This window comes from Triturus cristatus, chromosome 4_2, assembly GCF_964204655.1.
Source record: "Triturus cristatus chromosome 4_2, aTriCri1.1, whole genome shotgun sequence".
Taxonomy (NCBI): domain Eukaryota; kingdom Metazoa; phylum Chordata; class Amphibia; order Caudata; family Salamandridae; genus Triturus; species Triturus cristatus.
Window position 1 is genome coordinate 297,442,174 of NC_140586.1, and position 21,891 is coordinate 297,464,064.

At 46.2% G+C, this 21,891-nt stretch overlaps 1 protein-coding gene across 3 annotated transcripts in view; it reads right to left on the minus strand.

Annotated features, from left to right (window-relative positions):
- Positions 1-21,891, minus strand: part of TNR (tenascin R) — a 1,024,744-nt gene that overhangs the window by 393,434 nt on the left and 609,419 nt on the right. The gene's annotated exons all lie outside the window — the stretch shown is intronic.

Consider the following 21,891-nt stretch of genomic DNA (forward strand, 5'->3'; position numbering starts at 1 on the left):
TTAGGATTCACCGCCTTCTCGGGATGGGTTTCCAATTCTAGAAGGCAGCGTTCGAGGGAGGCCATGTCCTGCGTCTCTCTCTCTTTTTTTTTGTGTTAAAATGTACTGCGCCCTGGCCCCGAGCACTGTCTTGTAAGCTTCCCGTACTACAACTGGCAAATCTATTGTGCCCTCATTTTCCTTAAAGTATAGTTCAGAATCCACTCTAAGCTCACTGGGAACCGTCTCGTCTTTCAGTTCCCATGCATTCAACCTCCAACTGTCACCCCTCCCACGACCCCACAAACCTAATGTGACCCAGGAGGGCCAGTGGTCCAAGAGACCCCTTGCCAGATATTGTGCTTTCCTTACTCTGTGTATCGCACCTGCTGGGAATAGAATGTAGTCCAACCTGGAAAACACCTTATGGGTGCCCGAGAAGTAAGAGTATCTCCTCTCTCCTGTGTGCGTGCTGCGCCAGAGGTCGACAAGACCCATGGTGTCCACAAACGAGGCCAAGGGAGTCTCCCTCGCGGTTGCTACACCTGGGACTGAGTGGTCTAGGGAAAGGTCAAGCACGTCATTAAGGTCTCCTCCTATAATGTGCAGTGATGACTTTGCTTCCAGAAGAATTCCCGCCACCTTGTCAATGGTGTATTTCTGTAGTCTGGGAGGGCTGTATACAGTAATACGAGTGATGCTTCTGCATCCCCATTGGCCCTGAACTGCTGCATACATTCCATTTGGTTCTATCAATGTTTTTTCAATTCGGAATGGTGGTGTCGTCCTTGCCAATATGGCCACCCCTCACGCACCTGAGGTGAAGCTTGCATGTGCTAATGTATCTTAGGCCCCTCTGCCCAAAAATTTACAAGTGCACATGACTGTTTGGCCAGCCCAAGACAGCCGCCTAAACCGTCATGCGCACTTAGGGGCCGTTTACGATGTCATAGTAAACAGTCAGAGACGCTCCTACGGCATCGTAATCAGCTCTTCGGATTAATTTCCGACCGACCCATTTGGATGGAGTCGTCAGATAGAAATCCGAACTGGATTTCCGAATGGCTTCCGACGGGCTCAGAGAGCCCGTCTGCCATTCAGAAAGCCTCCAGTAATCCCAAGGGCGGCTCTTTCCAACAGTGTTCGGTCGCATCATAATTGCTGGGTTGGGACCGCCGACAGGAGGTTGGCAGGACCCAGTACCGAATCGATGTCGGACAGACTCAGGTCCGTCCGACATCGAAATCGGACCCTTAGTGTGCCCACCACTCCTCCCCTTGTGACCCCAGTCCCGCTCCACCCTAAGCCAAGTCAGTAGCGAAAAATAAAATTATAATAACAAGGTTATTATCTTTTTATTTTTCCTGCTCTGAGAGCAGTGGGGCGACGCTCCTCCACCTTAGCGGAGGAGCCACCCTGCATAAATAAAGATAAGTACAAGCTGCATAGAATAATTTGATATTTTGATTTTCCTGACTAGACCATAAAAGGTGAAGCTATGTAGTGGAGTTGGTCGGGATAGTTAGGCTAAAGGTAAGAAACATACAATTTACCCGCAACAATCAGTTTTCTGCATGTTCATATGTGAATTCAAATTATACATTCTCCTGTCTTCTAATTTTGGACCAAGAAAATTACAGCTCATTTATCATAGACTTTCGTAAATGGTGTATTTGCAGAAAAGGTAGAAGACTAGGAAGCTATCAACAAACTGCATATTGTAGTATATAAAGTAATACTACAGTAGTACCCATGTACTACAAAGTCGCAAGAACATCACTTCACCAAAGAGCCTGGGGTAGAGGAAGTGACATCAGAGGCCACATGGCCTTTCAATTACATCACAGGAAGTGAACTTGCATTACCTTAGACCTGAACGACATATTAGAAAGTGACATTATTCGGCCTTCAACCTTAGTGACATTACAGAAAATGGCACTGCATGTTCTTTTGTCTTTGCAATGCACTTTGTATTTTGCAGTGAGCCGCACAATGACTCTTATAAACATTAAAGGGGGCTTCCAAATAATGGTGTCACAAAAGATCTCAAACCCCACTAATGTTATCAAACAAAGTAACATTCACGATTGCTTGTAGTTGATTAATGTTAGTGATGTAGGCAGTAGCAGCCGGCATTGCTCACGGGTGGGGGGGCAGGCATGAGAGGTCGCAGGGGGGGATTTGCGGGGGGTGTCTGGGGAAATTAAAAAACAATATATGTATTAAACTTACCTTTCCGCTGGGTCCCACGTCTTCTCGACTCCTGCTCTCCTGCCTCTGACAGGAACAGGAAGCAGACAGCCAGGCTCCCTCCCCTAAGCCAATCACAACATTGCAAGCAGTGTTCCGATTGGTTGGGACACCGTCCAGCCAGAGGCTAATGAGGTGGCCATGTTCTCCATGCAGGCTGCATTGCAGCCTGCATGGAGATGGGCAGAGTGCGCATGGCTAGTTTGGGCGGCTCGAGAGGGCCAACCAAACAGTCTTTGCGCACTCAGGAGTGTACAAACCACTCCTCCCCTGCCCTGCTCAAAGAGCAGAGCAGCCCGCTCACCCGCCCGCCTGCAATACGCAAAGTGTTTTGGCTTTCTCGCACTGCGAGAAAGCAGTGGGGCGATGCTCCTCAGCCCTAGTGGAGGAGCCGCCCCTGGATGTAGGCCTGAGTGGCGTTATATTTTTTACCGTATGCTCCTTTAAATGAAAGCACAGAGAAATACGATTTGTAAAATCCTCCAAATAAAAATAAATACATAATTTTTCGTTTTGCATGGAAAATTGTTTGAATCTGCACAGGAGATCTGTTGCTGGGTCATAAATATCGAAATACGCTGTATAGACTGTGCTGTCAGCGTTTATCTTTTTAAAATTAAAAGTTGGAATGCCTTTGTGCAACATATAACAGGATAACTGAAGAACTTCTTACCTCTGTCAGTTTTCACATTATATTACAGATATTATTCTTTTATTTTTTTGAAAGTATCTCACAATGTCGACACTTTCAAAATTGAAAATGAAATGCTCCTGCAAAACGAAAGTGAAAAAATAACAGAGGCAAGGGGCTGGAGTAATGGAAAGAAAGCAAGGCTCATGTCGATCCCTCTTTAATCTGTGTTCCTGACGAGAGCTGAGGCAGGGGTTGCAAGGGCAGTGCCAGGGGTCGCAAAGGAGAAGCCAAAGGTCACAGTTGCGAGGAAGTCTATGCAAAGTGCTATTCGCAAATCTGTGGCCAGAGACCTTTGCCTCCACTACTAATATATTTTCTGTGCAGGAGAACTCTGCCACGGTGGTAATTTTAAATAGTAAATGTGAGTAAGACATGCCTGAGTGGCTGGAAAATAGGGGATACTCACTCGCAGGGACATTTTAGGAGGGGTTCAGTGAGGGAACTTGCTAATACAAACACAGACTCACAAGAGTAAGCATGGTGCTGTTCACAAGCAGCATGTCTAAAGCTACTACACCCCTAAAGGTGTCCAAACAGGTGTAAATGCACTCCAGGCCACCCTTGAAGTAAGTCTGCTGGGTTGTTCACTCCAGGCTGGTACACTATTTCACAGGAGTAGGGCTGCAGCTACACTGCCCACCCCTCAATGCAGGAGGGGCATGTCGAGATGTTCCCGTGTAAGTGGCCATGTTTGGTGCTTGACTTGCTTCTTGTTATGGTAAAGTTGTATAAACTGCTTGGCCTGCTTGCTCTTCTCTGGGATTATAAATTAAACTCCCGAGTGAGTCCCTTGGATGGCAGAAGTGAGGCATAATCTGTGTGTACACATGGTATGATGGAAGCATGGCTATGAGGTTAACTCTCTCCACTTCCTTAAGTGTAGCATATGGTTGAACCTCGCACACAAAATATAAAGTGTAACATTCTGTTGAGGGCAATAGAGAGCCACCGTCCCGAGTGCAGGCAGACTGACCCCATATTCCTCAGTTCATCCTCTTCTGCTGGCATTTAAGGGCATGTCCCCCTTGTGCCCCCACAGAGACCCTTAGTGCAGAATGCACCTTGGTGCAGTTAGGTGTATACTTGCTACATGCGGTGCAGAATCACACCTTATGTTGTGAGTGCTGACAGAAGCCTCCACTGGGCTTCAATGTTGCCCACTCTGCATCTCGCCCTTTCTCTGCTTAAGTCTTGCCGAGCTCTAACCCCTTACAGTACCTCAAAAGCACCAGGGGGCATATTTACAAAAAAATCTCACAGCTCGGCGCTGCAAGCCATCTTGCAGCGCTGCATCATTAGGAAAGTGCAGGAATGCGTTGTATTTACACCAATACGATGCATCCCAGTGCTTTCCCCTGCACCAGCGCTAAAACACCAGTCTAGCACCAATGCAAGCACCCTTGCACGATGGTGCAAGGGTGCCTGCATACAGGGATAATTGTTTATGTGCAGGAAGGGACACCCTCTGGCGCATAAACAATCATTAATGGCAATTTGCTCCTTCTAGAAAGAGCAAAAAACAAATATTTCTCCTTGTTGCACCACTCTAATGCCTCCTTTTGAGTAGCGTTAGTTTTTGGAGCTGCCTCAGATTTACACATCCTTGTAAATTTGGGGTAGAATCAAAAAGCAATGGGTGTTGCGTGGGTACGCCCCCAGCAACATCCATTGCATGCCCCTTTGATGCAGAAAACTGTGTGAAAGGGTATGATGTCCACAATGCGGTGTTAAGCCACGCAAAGTGGCTTAGTGCTGCATTGTAAATATGGAGCAGGGCATTGTGCCACCGGAGTGTCGTAAAAAGTGATGCTCCGGTGGCACAATGCCCTTGTAAATATGTCACCAGGTACCTTCTTCGGGCGCATCATCAGTGGAGACTGATGGGATGGTAGCTCGGCACTGCTCTAGGGTTTTGACACCTTTTTTTGGAACTGTCGGTTACAAAGAGGAAGGAAAGGCAGGAACATGAAAAGTGAAATGTACTGTGTAGGACACATATATAGGGGCTTTAACGAGGTTGAGACTGTTCCCATACTAGAAATGAGCACTCTAAGCAATCAGGTGGGCCAGGAATGTTTGCATATCTGAGAATCAGTCTTCTGTGAAGGCTGTGGGCTTGTGGTAGTTTTGTTTGAGAGCGCAGACCACCATCTGGTTAGATTTGAGCTCCTGGTGATGTGCTGCCAGAAAAAGAAAGAATCTGGGCAGTGTGCACATAGCACAGCACCAGTGGTACATTTAAAAAAACATAAGTGTTGGGGCTCTCGTCTGGAGGCAGCTGGCGCCAGCCCATTTCTCTTGTTAGCGCTGCCTAAAACCGTACCATCTGCTAACCATGAAAGTGAGGAGAGGATGTGACGTAATGCAGCGCCGGCCTCTCCATTAGGGGGGAGGAGCGCCGCTCCCCTGCCACCAGCCGCAAAGAAAACAATAATAAAACGAGTTTCTAACCTGTTTTATTATTTAAAAAAAATTAATCCCCCTAGACCTGCCCTCAGGACTCTGACAAGTCTTGGGGGCGGGTTCAGGGGGATGGCACTGTGGTGGGGGAGTGCTTGTACACTCCCTTGTCCCTTCACTGCGCATGAGGTGTTTGGCGGCCGTTTCAGGCTGGCCAAACCCCTCATGCGCAGTGAAGCTTTCTCCAGCTCCAGCTGCGTTGCTGGGGCTGGAGAAAGGGGGCACAGGCTCCCAGTCTGCCTGGGAGCGCAAAGTAGTAGTGCTCAAGCCAAACCTGACGCTGCTTTGCTGCAGCGTCATTATTGGCCACAGCGTAGTCTGGGAGCCTGTCCCAGAAGCAGGAAGAGCGGGATGGAGCGGGCGGTGGAGGTTGCGGTGATCAGGTAAGTTTATTTATTTATTATTGTTTTTATTTTGTCCCCCCAACTCCCTCCTCCGGCCTGCCCTGCCACTTTGGTTGGGGACGGGACACGACTGACATAATGGCCAGAGCTGGAGTCTTCCGACTTGGGGAACCAGATTCGACTCTCAGTGCCAGCTCAACATTGTGTGATTCTGTACAAATCACTTAATCGCCCCGTTAATTAATGTGTCCATAACTGGTGGTCATGAAAAGCACTGGTGTTGATGATTAAGTGCCGGTGCACCGGAAACCACTGGCTCAAATTAAGCACTGCACAGCACACTCAACAGCACTCAGGTCTGGATGGCCCCTCCCTCAGCTACAGGATCTTAATGGAAGGGCTTCCTGACATTACGTGGCTTATGTGCAGACCTGCTTTTCAACCACTTCCACTGGCAGGTTTGCACATCAGTTCGAAAACGAGGGACATGCACACGTCTGATTCGCTGTTCAATAGAAAAAGTGTTCAATAGAAAAAGTGTTGTTATATCCCCTTCATGTTAGGATGCGACAGCTAGGCACTGTAACGAAGATGGGAATAAGGTTGGGGTGGGCGGAATTTGCGAAATTCACTTTCGCAAATTATCACGAAAATGTAAAAAATCTCCGCAAACACGCGGAAATATCGCAAAGATGCGGAAGTTTTTTTCCCGCCCGTTCACGGTATTTTCTGCGTGGTCGCGGCTCGCCAACGTACCCATGCGGTTGCTCGCGGGCGCGGCCATCTTGTTTTCACTTGTCTCGCGGTGCATGATCGCGAGAAGAAAGACGTGATCGCGCGACGAATGACGTTACTGCGGGCGCAAACTGTCGCGAGACAGCGCAAATGGCTACCAACAATCCAACATCTCGTGGAGAACGCGACCGGATTTGGGAAAACTTGTCTGCGAACGCGGGGATTCAGGTAAGGCGATCGCGCGCACGCGAGAATGTATTATTTTACAGCGTGAGCAAGCAAAACATTTCCGGTAAAATGCGGATTGCGGAAATTTTTACATTTCGCGCTCTCCGTGGAACGCGAAAATGTCAAATTATCGCAATTTCCGCCAGTGGAACGGAATTTTAGCCCAGGCCTAGAATAAGGCTCCTTCGTGACGTAGCATATGGTGGAAATATATTACAGGACAAGACTGAGTTGTCATCTGTAATGAAATATAGAGTAATTCACGGATTGGCCGCTTGTAAAATCCACTGGCAGCAGGGGCATAGCTTGGTCAGTAAGACTGGGGGTGTGTGAAATTCTGATTTTCCAAAATCACACTAGCATATAATCTTAAAATACATTATACGATAAGCAGGGCGCAGGCGAAGGGCTATAGTTGCAGTGTAAAGGGAGTAGAATGTGGATTGGTAGGGGGGTTTGGCGAGAGAAAATCCAATACTTTGTGAAATAACCAACATTTTGAAGACTTTCATAACAGAGAGGGCGAAAGTGTGTGAGTTTTTATCTGTGTGTATGTAGAATTCCAGCAGACACCTTACAATACCTGACTGAAAGCCCCCGCACCCAACTATTTACCAAAAAACACGTTTATTAGGGGGGTAAAACACCCCAAACACCCCCCCCCCTTGAAAGTACGCTCCTGATTGGCAGTCCTAAGAGCTCCCAAGCGTGGACTCCTTGTACTGATTACAGACAGTGCAGGACACACACTACTGCAGCCCCTGCTCACTGCTGGCACTGGTAATGGCTCTGATGATCTCCCACAAGGCAAGGCACAGGAGGATTTGAAGCAAGTGACTGTGCAGTGGATAGCAACTTGCTCCACTATCTCAATCCCATGTGGCCCTGCGCAGCTATGCCTGTACATGCCTACAAATGGGCTGCCACTAGTGCCCGTGTTGTATTATATAGCCCAGCAAGGGGTTTCCCCAAAGCTGCTACTTTTTTCACTAAGTCATTTAAATTGAACCTGCTGCTGTGCTCTGATGAAGGAGCTAGGGGTCGCAAGCAATGTGGCAGGGGTCACAATGGGTTCCTTGGGGTCGCAGTTGTGACCACTGGTGACCGCCAGTTGACGCCTATGCACATATTGATAATTCACGGTGCGGAAACACTATGGGCCCGATTCACAGAACTAACTTAAGACAAAATCCTAAACTTACTACCATTTTGGTATTCACGGATGGCACTTACTCATTTCGGTATTCACAGAAGTTGGTAGTCCTAACTTTAGGACTCCTAAATGCCTTCTGTGAATACCCAAAGTCTTAAAGTTAGGATTTTTCTCAGTTTAGGAATAGTAAAATTAGGACTCCTAACTTTAGGACTCCTAAATACCTGCTGTGAATACCGAAAGTCTTAAAGTTAGGGTTTTTCTCAGTTTAGGAGTCCTAAAGTTAGGACTCCTAAACGGCAGGATTACTTAAGGCGCAGGCTGCTCCTATAAGCCAGGGCCACTGGAAATTTGCGGCAGGGAAGGACCAAACTATGCGGCACGGTTGATTAAATTATGCAGCGTAATGCAGCACATTCAGTGTTAGTATTACCTCAATATTTTGGAATTGCTACACGTTAACAATATATGGGCAAAGTTTTCACGGGATTAGAACCACTTTGCATCAAAATACAGAAATAAACAACAGAAAGGTGAGCAATCAACCCCTGCAAATGCAGCAAATCCATAATTATGCAGAAAACAAACGCAACAGCTGCAAAATTGTATAACTCTAGTAAACCTGCTATCAGGGGCGTCGTGAACTCCCCCCCCCCTTTTAGGAGCTACAGTGGGGGTAGGGTTATTTATGGGCCTCTTCTGTCTGCAGCCCAGTAGACAAACCTTCACAAATAACACTATAAAGAAATACAGCAAGAATAGAATAGCAAGTGAGAGCAGGGAAAATAAAAGATATGTAAATAGGAAAGGGAAAGAAGGAATGAATATTGAATAGAAGGAAGTGTGGAAGAACGGAAGGACGGATGGATGCGTGAGTGGATGAATGAGTGGCTGGATGAAAGTGTAGGTAGATGGATGAGTGGGTGAAAGGATGAGTGAATGGATAGGTGGGTGCCATCCAACAATACACAGATGCAAATAACACAATATAGCATATTTCAAATGGATAAAACTATCACAAACAAAACACTGCCTCGTGCAGTGCTTAATTTTGACCAGCGGTTGCAATAGGTGGGCACCATCTCTCATTTTTTCCTTGTCAGACTTTGACCTAGAGCAAGAGAGAGAACGCCAGAAATGGAAGAAAGAAGGAGGAAGAGAAAGAGAGTAAAACAATGACAAATAGAGAAGGCAGGATGAAAAAAAAACTGTAAGAGTGAGATAAAAAGGCTGGGAGTGTGGAGGAGAAAGGTTTGCAATGATGCCAAGACTAAGTACCGAGAGTATTTGCTAACCCCCACATTCAGCAATGTCATCCTATGAACCCTCAGAAAAACTTTGAAGCACTGCATTTTATTTGTACTTTTTGTTACTTTTTTTTTACAAATCAAGCACTGCCCCCCTTGTGCACAACATTGCATTTTAGTTATGGTGCTCTCAGAAAAAATATTATACTTTGGTTGGATGGAGAATAATATATTTCCCACAATTGTAAGACATCGAAAGTTGTTTGTCTACCCACCAATATACATAAAACAATGCAAAAGGTTTTATTTAGAGTTTGACGGTTGCGTGACATTTGCAAAAAATTGGCGAATGTCCCATTTGCCATAGGGCTGAAAGGACACCCGCCAATGTTTGACCGTTACACCACATCCACCAAACTCTAAATATCCCTCAGAGCTCTTTATAAATTGGCATTATTTTACTTTCGCACTAACTCACATAAACCATTTTAAAAATTAACACTGGACTACCTCTTGGCAGAATAAAGAGGTAGATGTGTGGATGGATGAATGGATAGATAGATGAGTGGCTGGATTGTGGATGGACAGGGGAAAGGATGGCAGAGTAAATGATGAGGGGTGGGCGGATAGGTGGCTGGATAGGTGTAAGGATGGCAGAGTTAAAGGATGGGTGGAGGGACAGGTGTAAGGATGGCAGAGCAAAGGGGTGCATGGATAGGTGGAGAGACAGGGGAAGGATGGCAGAGGTAAAGGATAGATTGGTTATCGAATGGGTCAAAGGAAGGTAGAGTAAAGGAGGGAGGAATGGATGCATGAGAAGGTGAAAGGATGCATGAATGTAGGGCAGAGTGGATGGATGGCAGAGTAGATAGATGGGTGACTGGGTGGATGAATGCAAGAGTGGATGAATGGATAGATGGAGGGTAAGGATGAATGGATGGCGTAGTGGATGAATGGGTGGATGAATGGCAGAGTGGATGGATGGCAGAGTAGATGGGTGGATGAATAGAGGAAAGACTGAATAATAGATGAAAAAATCAATGGATGACAGAACGGAAAGGTGAAATTGTGGACAACAGTGGATGGATGGAAGAGTTAAAGGATGAATGGATAGATGGAAGAGACAAATGACCTCTTCTAGGAAGGGGTAGGCTTACTGGCCTTGCTTGCTTGGTGCCATCAGAACTTTATTTCACGGGGTATTTTAATTTTCTGGCTTATCCCTTGCCTGCTATAGACTCACTACTTCTGCTCCTCCGAATTCTTGTCTTTGAAACTAAAAACTCACCCCACCCGGTGCTTAATATGAGCCGATGTGTGTCGGTGGACCCACTCATTTTTGGGGACCGGCACTTATTTTTCCTGATCAGCCATTGACCAAGAGTAAGATAGAGAAGAACACATAAACAGAAAAGGAGGAAGAGAATGAGGGAAAAACGGTCATAAAGAGAGAAAGCAGAGACCTGCTAGAGTGATATAAAGGGGCAGGTAGCATCTGGTAGTGGATTAAAGAGGACTCAGGTGAATTCAAGACTATGCAGCCTTGATATTTGGCACACTGACATTTAATAGCATTGGCCACGGTCGTCAAGCAGAGCTTTGGGACAAGCACTCAATCTTTAACAAATTAAGCACTGACCTCACCGCCCAACCTAACCTTGTTTGAGCAATTATCTCACTTTATTTCTACAAGTGTTTCAGCACCGGTTTCACCTTTTGTCTGTTAAAGTTTTACTCACCAGCTCACCCTCCAACTCAGAAAGGACATTCAATATATATGGAAATGCTTCTGATAGCACATCGAAACACATGGCGGCATATCCATCATTATACGGCTCAGCTGTGCCAAAAAAGAAGTAGACAGACTCAGTAGCGGCTAGTCTGTGGGTGGAGTGGGGGTGCGGGGTGACGACAGACGACCAGGGGGAAGGGGAGGTGGACAACGGATAGAACATGTAAAAAAAGAAATAGGAGAAAAAGAACTTACCTGCCGCCCGATGCTCCTCTGCTCTGTATCCTCGCTGCAGCACAGGCTCCCAGTGTCCCCCGTGGCCAATCCTGACGCTGCTCTCATGTTTGAAAGCAGCATCAGGATTGGCCTGAGCGCTGGGAATTTGTGCTCCCAGGGAGACTGAGAGCATGTGCTTTGCTGTCTCCAACCCAGCAAAGCAGCTGGGTTGGAGACAGCTCAGCGTGCTTGTCAGTTTGGGCGTCCTGAAAGGGCAGGCCAAACCCACATGCTCACTGGGTGCAGTGCCCACTTCTCCTCTCGTCACTGTACTGCAGTGCTTAATTTGTAAAATATTAAGTGCCAGGGCTCTGACCAGGAAGCCACTGCAGCTTGCACCACCCATCGCCCTTGACATTGCTTACAAAACAACTACTAACCATCTCTCTTGCATGTAAATGCGACAGTTCTGAATATTCCAGGTCCCCAAAGCTAAAGGAATGGCTGGGGAGACAAGTATTATCAATTTTAATGTATATTGTAGTCCTAAACTACCATTGTTCTGCTCATCTATAAATTAGATGAGCAGCTCCGCCACCGGAAACCAATTAAGTGCCGGTGCGGAGCACCGGAAAGCACCAGCTCAAATTAAGCACTGCTGCACTGCCCTCTCGATGGCCCCACCCACAAGACTGCCGGCTCTTAGAACCTGCAAAATAAAAAGATAATAAACCAGTTTTATTATCATTTTCTTTTACAAGTTTTCAGGCAGACAAGGGGGGGCGACGCTCCTCCGCAATAGCGGAGGAGCCGCCACTGGACAGACTCCACGTAAATCAGGCATGGAACACCACTAAGAAGTAGCCTGGCAAGACCTATCAGGGTATGGTATTCTCGTCAGTATAGTGATAATCACCGTTATTATGGCATTGTAGCACTATTCTCTATCTGAACGTCCATTTGTGAGGATCTGGGAAGGCCGTCCACTAGACGGGAGGAAACATAGCTTGATAGTGTTTTTGCTTTGTTGTTGCTTGGTTGTCTGTGGTTTGTAGAGAGGTTGTAAAGGATTTTTTTTTAATGGTTTATGTGAGTTAGCATGAAAGTAAAATTAGGTCAAATTATTAAGAGCTCTGAGGGATATTTAGAGTTTGGTGGATGTGGTGTAATGGTCAAAAATTAGCGGGAGTCCTGTCAGTTTTGCCAGATTCACGCATCCGTTAAACTCTAAATGAACCCTTTGCATTGTTAGGTCTCGTGAGCCAAAGGCTCTAAGAGACATTTTATATCTGGGCATTTCAAAGTGCTGCCGTGGCCTAAAGCTACAGTGCACGTGAACGTGCACGCGCGCAGCGCCATGTGTCTTTCCTTCGTAGCGATCGTGATCACTTTCACTTTCGCGGGCTCCTCTGTTGCTGGCATTCCCCCCTCCCCTCTCGTTTGCTGACTTCTTCTACACTGCCAAGCTAGGCGCGTGGTGCCTCGCGGCTGCTTCCCTCTTGCTGCCCCGCTGGTGATACGGAACGGCTCCCCCGACAGCGGCAGTAGCCCCCGACTCCCCCGCAAATGATTGAAGACCCTGTCGTTGTTTGCATCTGTGAAAGCTATATTTGTTAAAAGTGGTGTCTGCTTTTCATCCCTTCCCCCTCGCTCCTGTTTTCTTTTCTCCATCCCTTTGTTCACGCCCCCTCCCGTTCTCCGTGTTTTCCATCCTCCCCCCTCCCGTTGTCCGTGCCTCCCCCCCGCTGTCCATGCATTTTCCCTCCCCCCCCCGCTGTCCGTGACTTCTCCATTAATGTAGTTATTAGTGTTTTGCGCAGCACCAACAGGCTGCCTTTCTAGGCGCTTCAGTACACTTAGATAGCCTGCAACGATTGATGAAAAGCTAGGTACATAGCGCAATGTTGCTTGCGAAGCTGAGACGCATTTCTTTAGTTGTGTGTGTGTGTGTGTATTTATTTATTCATTGGTATTCTGTGTAGTGCTGACATGTTGCGCCCATACACTGTATAGCGTTTCAAATGGGGGGAACTAAGCGCCAGGCTCGTGTTAATCTTTATGGTCAAGTGACCGGTTTATTTATTTGTATTCCCCGATCCCTTTATTCAAGCCCCCTCCCGTTGTACGTGTTTTCCATTCTACCCCCTACCGTTGTCTGTGCCTTTTCCCTCCCCCACGCTGCCCATGCCTTTTCCCTCCCCCTCCGCTATCCATGCTTATTCCCTCCCTCCTCCACCCCCCCCCCCCCCCCCCGTTTTGCGTAGCACCGACGGGCTGCTGTTCTAGGCGCTTCAATACGCTTAGCCTGCAACAATTGATAAAAAAAAAAACTAGGTACATAACGTGATCTTGCTTGCGAAGCGTTTCTTTAGTTGTGTGTGTGTATTTATTTTTCATTGGTATTCTGTGTAGTGCCGACATGTTGCGCTCATACACTCTATAGCGTTTTGAATGGGGGGGAAGAAAGCGCCAGGCTCGTGCTAATCTTTATGGTAAACAGACCGGTTTATTTAATTGTATTTATTGGAGCTTGATATAGCTCCTTTACACCACTCAGGGAGTCTGGAGACGGCAAGGGGTAAAATCTGGGAGCATTGTATCATTTGCATACAAAATAAAATACGTTTTTTACATTTCTTCGGGGCTAACTTTTAAAATGTGTAGCGCCTGCATTTTACCTTTCAGATCCTACAGTGCGCCTCATTTTCTTGGAGAAGACAGAGTTGTGCATGGTGCATTAATTTTAGCTGGGGAGTCCTTTATTATTTACCAGTCCATTGCATAGCGCCATGTCACCTTTCAGACACCTTACAGCGCCTCGAGATTCTGAAGTGAGAAAAAGCAGAGCTAGGCACGCTGCATTATTTTTCAGCTGGATAAACATTTATTATCAATTCCTTGCACCACACACTTAGATCTGCCTCATCTATAAACTTGTCCTTGCGAGGCCTTGCCAACTATGCTCGTCCAATTATCAAGTTATGATACTTAGACAATCCTCCTGTAGTGCTATGTTTATAGCCCCTTTTGATGATCCAAGCCCCCTCCCGTTGTACGTGTTTTCCATTCTACCCCCTACCGTTGTCTGTGCCTTTTCCCTCCCCCACGCTGCCCATGCCTTTTCCCTCCCCCTCCGCTATCCATGCCTATTCCCTCCCTCCTCCACCCCCCCCCCCGTTTTGCGTAGCACCGACGGGCTGCTGTTCTAGGCGCTTCAATACGCTTAGCCTGCAACAATTGATAAAAAAAAAAACTAGGTACATAACGTGATCTTGCTTGCGAAGCGTTTCTTTAGTTGTGTGTGTGTATTTATTTTTCATTGGTATTCTGTGTAGTGCCGACATGTTGCGCTCATACACTCTATAGCGTTTTGAATGGGGGGGAAGAAAGCGCCAGGCTCGTGCTAATCTTTATGGTAAACAGACCGGTTTATTTAATTGTATTTATTGGAGCTTGATATAGCTCCTTTACACCACTCAGGGAGTCTGGAGACGGCAAGGGGTAAAATCTGGGAGCATTGTATCATTTGCATACAAAATAAAATACGTTTTTTACATTTCTTCGGGGCTAACTTTTAAAATGTGTAGCGCCTGCATTTTACCTTTCAGATCCTTCAGTGCGCCTCATTTTCTTGGAGAAGACAGAGTTGTGCATGGTGCATTAATTTTAGCTGGGGAGTCCTTTATTATTTACCAGTCCATTGCATAGCGCCATGTCACCTTTCAGACACCTTACAGCGCCTCGAGATTCTGAAGTGAGAAAAAGCAGAGCTAGGCACGCTGCATTATTTTTCAGCTGGATAAACATTTATTATCAATTCCTTGCACCACACACTTAGATCTGCCTCATCTATAAACTTGTCCTTGCGAGGCCTTGCCAACTATGCTCGTCCAATTATCAAGTTATGATACTTAGACAATCCTCCTGTAGTGCTATGTTTATAGCCCCTTTTGATGATCCATATATTTTTTTTTTTTACCAGTCTTACTCCTCTTCTGTCCCACTAGGTTTGTCCAAACTTCCATTCAGTTTGTGTAATATACCTAGTCTTTTTTCTCTGGCGACTGCACCATCTGTAGGCGAAACCTTCTGCAGATATTCACGTAGTCTCCTGACGCGCTATAATTATATCGATATTCTCTACATCAAGTCGGGTATCCTCCACAATTGATTTCTAGCGTATTTGTTCACACAACTTTGTCCTAGCTTACTAAACTTACCCCCAGCGCTACTATCACTCATATTGTTTTTAACTATCTGGACACACTAAGATGGCGTCTGTTTTGAGCCCATATGGCTGCTTTTAGTACCTATACTTCTGTTCCCTTCAATGAACCAATGCCTTTCTTATTCATCGGCTGTTCACTCATAGTTTATTTTCCATCCCTGCATAATTAATTTTATTTCTTTTTCATTTTAATTTTATTATTCGTACAAACAAAGTATTAGAAATTATGCCGAACATGCGAACAATACTGTTGGTCCTCAATTCAATCGATCTTGCTCGAGGGGACGTACGTTCATTTCCGGGTTAAACTGGACCTCTGCACTCTCCTCTATGTCAGCGTTTCGTCTTCTCACTGTCGAACTGTAAGTGTCTCGGCCATTGATTAATCCCGGGATTTGTTGAAAAGTTAAAGTAAGTTACTTTGAATGGTGGCTTTATCCCCCGTTCTTCTGACCGTAACTAAGACGCGCTAGTCAGTCTTGAGAGCCTTTTTTGAGCGATCACACAATCAGAATTACTTGCGTGTCCAAACGAAATTTGTTTTGGCATTTCACTGTACTACACATCTCAAGCTCTGCCAAATACGCTAGGCTGTTCACTTTGACAATGAACGCAGGATTGCCTGGCAACTATACACCACGCAATAACTAAACTAAATGCTAAATATGGCACCCTAAAAGACCTTTGGCACATATTGTCCTGTAATTAATTAATAATGGACCTGTATATGAACACTATGTAGATTAGATACCTGGACATGGATTTTAAACTGTCACATATTTGTGGGACTGTCTTGTTGACGTTTTTGTATGTATTATAAATATAAAAATAATGATGTATTTCTCCTTAGATTTTGGATGTTTTCACATGTTGCCCTGTAATTTGAAATGTATTGAACCAACGTCAGACAGCATGTTCTTTGAAAATAATGCTTAGCCTTGAGAAAGCCCTGGCTTGAATTGCCACATAGGGCGAAACACGTGTCGGCTGTCATCTTTTTCTGACCATCTTTCACCGAATCTAAAAGAAGTGAAATTGATTAATAAAGTGATGATTGAAAATCACCCTGGACTACTATATTGTGTTATAATAAGGAACCATCCTATCTATTAAAACAGATTGTTTTGGAAGGGAGGAACACATACTCATACTCTTACCACCACACGCTTAGATGTCCTGTCCTGAAGGAGAAGGGGGCGAGAGGTTGTTCAGCACGTGGAACAGAAGAGGGGTCACTTTAGCGACCGGGAGGTCTATCTGGAGAGTTTCTTTAAACAAGTCTTCAATGTAGCATTAACCATGCCAACTTGTAAGTTCCCGTGCCTGCCGGTTGACACAGCACACACTGGCATGTAGTGGATAATGTGAAGACTATCCTCCCAGGACAGACACCGCACCAGGGCCCCTTGCACACGATCACTTGTCGCTTCACTCACGCACACAGGGGCTGAGCACTACTGTAAGCTCCATGCCCACCGGCTGGCACACCGGACGTTTCCATGTGCTCGTGAAGGCAGCCCTCCCAGGACACACACCAGGGATCAGTGCACACGATCACACGCCCCTTCATGCATACAAGGACTGAGCACCACCAGTGGCCTTGCAATGCAATAGGTCTTGCATTTGCGAGACTTCGAGCTACTGGCATTGTAAATGACAAACCTTTTATCTATGTGTTAGTTTTGAAAACAGATAAATGAAAGGCATTGTCATTTACAACGCCAATAGCTTAAAATTACGCAAATGCGAGACCTATTGCATTGCAAATGCTTGTTTTTTGTATATTGGTGGGTGGACAAACAACTTTCTATGTCTCACAATTGTGGGAAATAAATAATTTACCATCCAGCCAAAGTATAGTGTTTTTTTCTGAGCGCACCACAACTCAAAGTGGTCAACTAAGATGCAATATTGTGTGCACGGGGGCAGTGCTTGATTTGTGAAAAACAGTATGTAAAAATGAAATGCAGGGCTTCAAAGTTTTTCTGAGGCTTCAGAGGATGACATTGTTGAATGTGGGGGATTAGCAAATACTAAGGATACTTAATCTTGGCCGCACTGCAAGCCTTTTTCCTCCACCACCCTACACTTCCAGCCTTTTCTCACTCTCACAGGTTCTTTTTCATCCCAGCTTCTCTATTTGTCATTGTTTACCTCCCTTTCTCGACCTCCTTCTTCCGCTTCTGGCTTTCTCTCTCTTGCTCTGGGTCAAAGTGTGATAAAGAAACAACTGAGTCGGTGCCCACCATTTGCAACTCTGGTCAAAATTAAGCACTGCGTGAGGCAGTGTTTTGTTTGTGCTACTTTTTTCCATTTAAAATATGCTATATTGTGTTAATTGCATCTGTGTGTTGTTGGTGTGTGGCGTGACAATGCTGTTGAACTGGCAGTGCTGTAGATATTGTGAGGTTTGGTGGTGGCTAAGCCTGGGCAGAGATAGCAGAATTCTGCTACGTGGAACTCTGCGAAGTGCTGAAAAATCTCAGCCGTACTCCGCAGAGTTCCGCAAGTGGATCAGTGTGGTTAGTCGTGCTGCTGGCTAGATATTTAGTGCCAGGAGTTTGTCCCATGCTGTAAAATCAGTGTGAATGGCGTACACCTCAAGAGGGCGCTGTTTCTTTCTGCCGCTCAAGTAGATGTTCTACTTGAGCGGCAGCTTCTTCAACTCGAGCGGCAGGTTTCTCAACGAAAGTGGTAGCGACCTGCTGCGACTGCCGGTGTTAGGAAATTTTGCCTGGAGGTGGTCTAGCGTATGAATTTCCTCACTCGTGCTTGCCAACTTAATGCTAGTGAGCCAAGTGAGAGGAAAAACTGGCAAGGGAGTGGAAAAACTGCCCTCTGTGCTTCTTTGCGGAGTGTTTGAGAAATCCGCGCTCTACAGCAGAGCACAATTCGTCGCCCACTTTGGTGACTTTGGATTTAGACGGTAAAAGTAATCAGAGAAAAAAATGATTTTCCCCTGCTTTGCAACTGGATGAGATAATGCACATCTTGCCTGCTCTACACTACAACCTACCTGCCAAGGTATATGGACGCACCTATTATGGGACTTTAGGTGCAACATAATATACGTAAACCTTTAATGCTTTTTGATTCCGTAGCTAGATAGCCTTAAATGTTTGATATCTCTTGTTTATTTCACATAGTACTAAACCACAAGGCAAAGCACCATTACAGACCTTTTTAAGAAGTACATTTGATAATGAAAAACAGGTAGCTGTCGTGTACTTTGCAGAGGGCATCACTTTTGCCCATTTGCTTCATGGGATTGCCCTGTATCCCCCCTTGATCAAATAGCAGGGTGGAAGAACGTGTGCTTCTTTAACAGGAGAGGGGTCGACACTTGAAAGAACCCACAGCTGTGCACTTGGAGTGATCGAAAGAACAAAGACTCTGCCAAAATTAAGACACAGACAATGCCCTAAAAAAGCTAGCTGTCAATGGCAATTAAAACCTTTTGTGGGTTCCAGGATCGGAAATCTGCTGCTCATTGAACTGCTGAAACCTGAAAACCTTCTGATCCTAAAACATATCTCAAAACACATTGATGTTGACAGATTACACAACTACAAAGCCTACTAGGCAGCCTACTTGAAGCCTGCTAGAAGCATGCAAATTGCAACTTAAAAATGTTAAAGATACTTAAGATTCCAGGAACAGAAATAAAGCTGTGACTTCAGGTTACCACTGAGCATTAGGCTACCCAACTTGGGGCATATTATCAAGGACAGTGTTAAAATTATCGCCGCTTTAGCGGCAGAAAACTGCCGCTAAAGCGCCGATAATGGACTTGAAAATATGCCACAGAGAATTTCCATAGAAGCCCATGTTGACACCAGAACATGGGCTTCTATGGAAATTCTCTGCGGCATATTATCAAGCCCATTATCGCCGCTTTAGCGGCAGTTTTCTGCCGCTTAACCGGCGATAATTTTAACGACTTTTCTTGCTAATATGCCCCATAGGTCTATCTTCCATAGGTTACTGCTCTCATGTCAGTGACATAACCTGCCCAATTATCAAGTACAGAGCACACAGCAGGAGCTGTTAATAGGAATGACTTACCGCCCCTGAAATTAAGGAAGCATAAACTTCTCACAGTAGGTTGTAACAAAATATTACACCAAATAGCCCAGACCCACCATCGACCACGCTCCTGTTAAAAATTCAAACCGCGCACGTTGAGCGCGTCAAGGCCCTGAAGGCAGGGCACGGATTTCCATTTGCAGCTGGTGTGCACTGCGCTGTGACATTTAAACGTCCTGGTGGTTCCTGAGTGGCAGCCCCTCATTCCAGTGCGTGCAGGCTTCGCTCTGCGGTTCAGGCGGCCTGCGATAGGTCTATGTGTCAGAGGTGAATGATGGATTTCAGGACCTCCCATGTGAGAAGCACAGAGGCGGCAGGAGCTTAGAATGCGTCTCGAATTTATTAAGCATCTCAGTAAACCTATTGACCATTTATGCAGTGCATGCCACAATATTATACATGGGATGAAGTAGTCCATGCCATACATTATAAAGATATTGCGAGTCACCAAGGACGTCTGTGAAAATACACAGGAAGAAGGCTGAAGGCGAGTTCCATTATAAAATCATGGAATGCTGAGTTGACTTGCTGTGTCCTTAAAATGTACAGTAGAGGGTATTTTATTCCTTATAATATGTTGTCACACCATCACCCTTCTAACAAACTGCTTAAATTCTTAAGGCATCAGAATTACGAGTTTTGTGATGATTAGCAAACCCTTGCAGTTTTCCCCTAATAAATTCCAGCAGAACAAAACTTTCTAAATGTATCAGGCCCAAATGCAAAACATGTGGATTTGGTGTATTAAATACAGATTCTGCATGCTATGCCTTATTTGCAGCCAAAAAAGTCAGAAAAGGAGGTATTTGCCACACATGGTAAACACCTCACCCGGGAAAATGGTATTTACCATGTGTTAGAAATGGGGGTCTCTGGTTGGCAAGGGCTTGCACCTTTGTCCAAATAAGGACCCTTGTACCTAGTCAGGATAAGGGAGTTACACTCCTACAATAACCCCTGCTCACCCCCTTGGTAGCTTGGCACGAGCAGTCAGGTTTATCTTAGAGGCAGTGTGTAAAGCATTTGCACATAACCAACAGTATTACAGTGTAAGCACTACAAAAGGACACCACACCAGTTTAGAAAAATATTCAATATATGTATATATACAAGACCAAAAACGATAAAAATCCACAATACAGTACCTAAAAATCTACAGTTGTCAAAATAAGCTTTGAAAACAGTTCCTTGATGTCGATAGCTCTGTCCGGGGCTATCACGCGTCGTGAGCAAACAAATCCAAACAGTTCTGGCTGACCGCGGCGTCGCGGGCAAGCTAAGGTGTCGGGAAGACCCGCAAACAGTACCTTTTAGAAATGCCGGGTGCCGGCGACCTCTTCGTTGAGTTTCCGGAGACACGGCATCAGCAGAAGTCGGTTTCCGGAGGTCGGTGCAGGAGTCGTCGGGGCCTTCGAAATCACACATGTTGCAGGTCAATCTCCTCTCTGTTGGGATCAGGAGCGCTGGCGTTGGCAGGCATTGGGTGCTGCAGTGCAAAGTGCACCGGTGCGGCGTTCGGTGCCCTCAGGTCGCGGTGCGAGCAGTGGCTTGGTGGTGGCGTCAGATGGCTTCGTCGGTGAGACCAGGGTAGCGGTGCGAGATGAAGGCGGTGCTCGTCATGGTGCTAGCAGGTCACGGTGCAAGCAGCGTCGTCGTCGTTGCTTAAGCACTGTCGTCGACTGATGAACTGGAGTCGATGGGCCGGGGTCGGTAGTCCAAAACTGCAGAGCGGAATGAGGGTGGTGCATCGTATACCTTTACGAGAGGTGCCCTCGAACCACGGTGCAAGCAGCAACATTGATTTTGGCGTGGAGCGGCATCGTCGGGGATACCAAGGCATCGTCATGAAGCGAGGTGGTGCAGAGTGCAGTGCCCAGAGGTCGCGGTGCGAGCAGCAGCTCGGTGGCGGCGTCAGCAGGCGTCGTCGGTGAGACCAGGGTCACGGTGCGGCAGTGCCTTCTGCGATGCCAAGGCATCGTTGTCAAGCAAGGCAGTCAGGACACGGAGTCGGCATCGGCGTCATAGACATCGTCAAGTTGCTTTTCCTCTGTTGCAGCAAAAAACACACAGTCCCAGTGCTGCAGGCAGAAGAGCTTGAAGTCTTTGTTGTTCCTGAGACTTCTTGAACAGGGGGAAAGCTCTACCTCAAGCCCTTGGAGAAACTCACAAAACAGATTGCAGAAAGTTCAATCCAGTCCTTTCACTGCCCAATACAGAAGCAGCCACAGCAGGCCAACACAGCAAAGCACATAGCAAAGTGGTAAGTCCTCCTCACAGCTTCTCCAACTCTTCTTCTTGGCAGTCTTCTTGATCCAAAAGAGTTCTAAAGTTCAGGGGTCTGGGCCCCAATATTTATATCCCAACATCTTTTGATGTATTAGGCAGAGAGTGTCTGTGCCCAACCAGAACCAGTTCTGCCTTCTCTGGTGTGATTTCCTGGCAGGAGGTGGAGACGGCATTGTCAGAGGCAGACCAGGCCCTTTGAGGTGTAAAGTAATCTCCTCCCTTTCCCCCATCGCAGCCCAGGTCTATTCAGCCC